This window comes from Oncorhynchus nerka, linkage group LG8, assembly GCF_034236695.1.
Source record: "Oncorhynchus nerka isolate Pitt River linkage group LG8, Oner_Uvic_2.0, whole genome shotgun sequence".
NCBI classification, from domain to species: Eukaryota; Metazoa; Chordata; class Actinopteri; order Salmoniformes; family Salmonidae; genus Oncorhynchus; species Oncorhynchus nerka.
Window position 1 is genome coordinate 9,949,505 of NC_088403.1, and position 6,064 is coordinate 9,955,568.

Consider the following 6,064-nt stretch of genomic DNA (forward strand, 5'->3'; position numbering starts at 1 on the left):
TCATTAGTTACCGTGAGGAAACAGAAAGCATTAAAACATTGCATGTCATGTCAAAAAACATTGCATTTTCGTATCAATAACATACTAGCACCGTTTCACAAGCAGATACTTTTATCAATGAAGACAGTAGGAACCAAACGCAAAGCAGGAATATCTACGGATCTTAATTTGATCACTCTTTTGTTGCTGAGAATTTTCCTGCACTGCAACCAGTACATTAGCGCCATGATGTGATCTACTGTACAGTACTGCAAGACCAGCCAGGACCAGCCCTTTTCCTGCTACTGTGCAGTACTGTAGCAAGACCAAAGGACCAGACCTTTTCCTGCTACTGTGCAGTAATGTAGCAAGACCAGCCAGGACCAGCCCTTTTCCTGCTACTGTTCAGTACTGTAGCAAGACCAGCCCTTTTCCTGCTACTGTTCAGTACTAGTAGCAAGACCAGCCCTTTTCCTGCTACTGTTCAGTACTGCTAGCAAGACCAGCCCTTTTCCTGCTACTGTGCAGTACTGTAGCAAGACCACCTGCTACTGTTTCCAAGCTACTGTTCAGTACTGTAGCAAGACCAGCACCTTTTCCTGCTACTGTTCAGTACTGTAGCAAGACCAGCCCTTTTCCTGCTACTGTTCAGTACTGTAGCAAGACCAACCCAGCTCCTGCTGCTGTGGAAACTGTGACATGAGGTGAAAGTAATCCAGCCATTTAGCATTCAAAATAAACACGACAACAACAGCCACAGTAGCAACTAGCTAGAAACACGTCAACAACAGCTACAGTAGCAACTAGCTAGAAACACAACAACAACAGCTACAGTAGCAACTAGCTAGAAACACGACAACAACAGCTACAGTAGCAGCTAGCTAGAAACACGACAACAACAGCTACAGTAGCAGCTAGCTAGAAACACAACAACAACAGCTACAGTAGCAGCTAGCTAGAAACACAACAACAACAGCTACAGTAGCAACTAGCTAGAAACACGACAACAACAGCTACAGTAGCAACTAGCTAGAAACACGACAACAACAGCTACAGTAGCAGCTAGCTAGAAACACGACAATAACAGCTACAGTAGCAACTAGCTAGAAACACGACAACAACAGCTACAGTAGCAGCTAGCTAGAAACACAACAACAACAGCTACAGTAGCAACTAGCTAGAAACACGACAACAACAGCTACAGTAGCAGCTAGCTAGAAATACAACAACAACAGCTACAGTAGCAGCTAGCTAGAAACACAACAACAACAGCTACAGTAGCAACTAGCTAGAAACACGACAACAACAGCTACAGTAGCAGCTAGCTAGAAACACGACAACAACAGCTACAGTAGCAACTAGCTAGTAACACGACAACAACTGCTACAGTAGCAACTAGCTAGAAACACGACAACAACAGCTACAGTAACAACTAGCTAGAAACAAAAACAGAGAAATAAATTAGGGAGGGAGTGAGAAGGAGAGAGACTAATGACGGCTGTAACTTGATTTAGACTCCATCAGAGGGGTGGATAAAGGGTGTTAGATGGAAACGAAACCCGACTAGAAGGACTCCAGGATGAAGAACACACTCTCTCAGTCTGTCTGTGCAGTATCGTGTGGTTTTAGGCCTCCCTATGCTAACAGAATGAGTGAAGGGGAATGGAAGACTGGAAGAATGACATAGTGGAGAGATGTGATGCTTGTCGTTGTTCCTGTTTTCATTGGACTGTCCGTCTGTGAATAATGACAGGGAATTGTCCCCAGATCAGAGAGAGACGAGGCGACACTAAGTGTTTTCTTGGCAACTAGAGATGAGCGAATGGGATGGGGGTTTCTGTGATTAACGGAATGTGTGTGTGTGTGTGTGTGTGTGTGTGTGTGTGTGTGTGTGTGTGTGTGTGTGTCAGGTTGATGGCCACACACAAACTCGTGTGTGTGTGTGTGTGTGTGAATATTTACCGAACAGACATTCTTTCTCACCGACTATATTTTCCAGGTTGACTTTGTGACAGAAAGCAGTCCCCATACACTGTCTCACACACATGATCTCACACTGTGTCACCCCCCCTCCCCCTCCCCTCTCTCACTCCCTCATCCCTCCTTCATCAACTCTAACTCTCTCCCTGTTCCATGTCGTCTTGTTCCGGGCCCTTCCAGTTCTGGAGCCTTTAGAGTGAGGTGTCAAACTGAATAACTCTCTGTTCTGGGGGCCTCTGGGGCCAGAGGCCTGGGGGTATGGAAGGGACTCCTTGGTGGACAGGATTGCTCATACATACTGTACTGTATGTTTGGTGTACTGGTGAAGAAGTTAAGACGCCATGTTAAAATGATGTAGTGGGAGAATTTGAGCAATAAACCAGGACTGGCTTATGTAGACTGACTGCTGGGGATATCTGTCTCTCCTTCTCCTTATGTAGACTGACTGCTGGGGATATCTGTCTCTCCTTATGTAGACTGACTGCTGGGGATATCTGTCTCTCCTCCTCCTTATGTAGACTGACTGCTGGGGATATCTGTCTCTCCTCCTCCTTATGTAGACTGACTGCTGGGGATATCTGTCTCTCCTCCTCCTTATGTAGACTGACTGCTGGGGGAGATCTGTCTCTCCTCCTCCTTATGTAGACTGACTGCTGGGGATATCTGTCTCTCCTCCTCCTTATGTAGACTGACTGCTGGGGATATCTGTCTCTCCTTATGTAGACTGACTGCTGGGGATATCTGTCTCTCCTCCTCCTTATGTAGACTGACTGCTGGGGAGATCTGTCTCTCCTCCTCCTTATGTAGACTGACTGCTGGGGATATCTGTCTCTCCTCCTCCTTATGTAGACTGACTGCTGGGGAGATCTGTCTCTCCTCCTCCTTATGTAGACTGACTGCTGGGGGAGATCTGTCTCTCCTTCTCTTTATGTAGACTGACTGCTGAGGGAGATCTGTCTCTCCTCCTCCTTATGTAGACTGACTGCTGGGGAGATCTGTCTCTCCTCCTCCTTATGTAGACTGACTGCTAGAGAGACCTGTGTCTCCTTCCCTCCATTTCTCCTTATTTAGACTGACGACTACTGTCTCTCCTTCCCTCCATGCCTCTCCGTCTCTCCCTGGCCTGTCTGTTAAGCAGGACAATACAGTATGGTACAGTAACATTACACTGTGCTGTAAGGCTCATTGGAAGGCTATAGGCCCATCATGAAGGCTTCAGGCTATACATGATTGAGCATTGGGAAACCAATGGATGGACAAAGCCAATCAAATCCTGGAAAGTTGTACACTAAGCATGGAGAACTGGACTGGGATTGGGGCCTAATGTGGTGTGTGTGTGTGTATACATTCTTCTCATGTGTACTGTGTGTGTGTCTGCTATGCTGCCTGTGTGTCAGGGCCTTTGTGCGCCTAAATGCGTTTTGGTGCCTAATATGAAATAATAGGAGAGCTTACAGCTGAGGGTGCTGTGGTTTATTGAATGTGAAAGATGTAATTTCCTGTTGTTTATGCTTGGCTGTAATGACTTTGCCTTGTAAACCAGGACAGAGCCTTTAGGGATACATTAAACATTACAGACTGAGAGGGAGGGAGGGAGGGAGGGAGGGAGGGAGAGGGAGGGAGGAGAGGGAGGAGGGAGGGAGGGAGGGGGAGGAGGGAGGGGGTGGATGGAGGGAGGGAGGGAGGGGGGAGGGAGGGGGGGAGGGAGGGAGGGGGGAGGGAGAGGGAGGGAGGGGAGGGAGAGAGGGAGGGAGGGAGGGGGGGGATGTAGGGAGGGAGGGAGGGAGGGAGGGAGGGGAGGTGGGGGATGTAGGGAGGGAGGGAGGGAGGGAGGGAGGGACGGAGGGGGGGAGGGAGGTCAGATGACAGGACTAGTAGATGACTCAGTATGGGGAGATCAGATGATAGGACTAGTAGAGGACTCAGATGACAGGACTAGTAGATGACTCAGTATGGGGAGATCAGGTGACAGGACTAGTAGATGACTCAGTATGGGGAGATCAGATGACAGGACTAGTAGATGACTCAGTATGGGGAGATCAGATGATAGGACTAGTAGTGGACTCAGTATGGGGAGATCAGAGATCAGCTGACAGGACTAGTAGAGGACTCAGTATGGGGAGATCAGATGACAGGACTAGTAGATGACTCAGATGACAGGACTAGTAGAGGACTCAGTATGGGGAGATCAGATGACAGGACTAGTAGAGGACTCAGTATGGGGAGATCAGATGACAGGACTAGTAGATGACTCAGTATGGGAAGGATGGATCATTTCTGTGGGCCAAATGGCACCATAAGCCAAATATATACTGTAACACCCTGGACTATACTGACTTACTGTAACACACTGGACTATACTGACTTACTGTAACACCCTATAGACTATAATGACTTACTGTAACACACTGGACTATACTGACTTACTGTAACACCCTGGGGACTTACTGTAACACCCTGGACTATACTGACTTACTGTAACACCCTGGACTATAATGACTTACTGTAACACCCTGGACTATAATGACTTACTGTAACATACTGGACTATAATGACTTACTGTAACACCCTGGACTATAATGACTTACTGTAACACACTGGACTATAATGACTTACTGTAACACCCTGGACTATACTGACTTACTGTAACACCCTGGACTATACTGACTTACTGTAACACCCTGGACTATACTGACTTACTGTAACACCCTGGACTATAATGACTTACTGTAACACCCTGGACTATACTGACTTACTGTAACACCCTGGACTATACTGACTTACTGTAACACCCTGGACTATAATGACTTACTGTAACACACTGGACTATAATGACTTACTGTAACATACTGGACTATAATGACTTACTGTAACACCCTGGACTATAATGACTTACTGTAACACACTGGACTATACTGACTTACTGTAACACCACTGGACTATAATGACTTACTGTAACACCCTATGACTATAATGACTTACTGTAACACACTGGACTTATAACACACTGACTATACTGACTTACTGTAACACACTATACTTACTGTAACACCCATACTGAACACCTGGACTATACTGACTTACTGTAACACCCTTACTGTAACACTATACTGACCCTGGACTATACTGTAACACCCTGGACTATACTAACTTACTGTAACACACTGGACTATACTGACTTATTGTAACACCCTGGACTATACTGACTTACTGTAACACCCTGGACTATACTGACTTACTGTAACACACTGGACTATACTGACTTACTGTACAGTATAAAGTCACATTCCACTCCACCAGTCTCACGGGTTTGTAGTTTCACTTGGAACACCCTGGAAACCCGACTTTATAAACCGACCCTGACTTGACCAGCTGGAGGGATTGTGAGAAAGGGTGAATTTGAACTGGAATGCAGGATTTGAACTGGCACTTACTGTAACTGGCATCGCTACAGCAGGATTTGAACTGGCATCGCTACAGCAGGATTTGAACTGGCATCGCTTATTTGAACTGGCATAACAGCAGGATTTGAACTGGCATCGCTACAGCAGTCTTCCTCAACAGCAAACAAATATTCCAGGGACCAATAGGCCCTTTCTCCTTAGAAGACTGCATATATTAACATTTCATTTTACATGTGTTCTTACCTGGTCTGGGGAGGGTTTGTGATTGGTCTGCTCAGAACGTGAGGAGGCCTTCAGATGCTCAGCCTCGTAATCAGCTTCATACGGTGGGTCTGGTAGAGAGACAACAGAGTAGTAATAACATCATAATCAACACACAGTAGATTCATACGGTTCTGGGTCTGGTAGAGAGACAACAGAGTAGTAATAACATTATAATCAACACACAGTAGATTCATACGGTTCTGAGAGAGACAACAGAGTTAATAACTGTAGATTCACGGTTCTGGGTCTGGAGAGACAACAGAGTAGTAATAACATACAGTAGACATACGGTTCTGGGTCTGGTAGAGAGACAACAGAGTAGTAATAACATTACTGTAGATTCATACGGTTCTGGGTCTGGTAGAGAGACAACAGAGTAGTAATAACATCCAGTAGATTCATATGGTTCTGTGTCTGCATGGGAGTAGAACACATGT

The 6,064-nt window shown here is 46.1% G+C and overlaps 1 long non-coding RNA gene across 1 annotated transcript in view; it reads right to left on the bottom strand.

Annotated features, from left to right (window-relative positions):
• LOC135572843 (uncharacterized) overlaps positions 1-5,675 on the bottom strand; it is a 129,367-nt gene extending 123,692 nt beyond the window's left edge. The window contains exon 1 of the long non-coding RNA XR_010464500.1: positions 5,607-5,675. This is a non-coding gene — a long non-coding RNA (uncharacterized LOC135572843). The remainder of the gene's footprint in view (positions 1-5,606) is intronic.
• Positions 5,676-6,064: the final 389 nt, after the last annotated feature.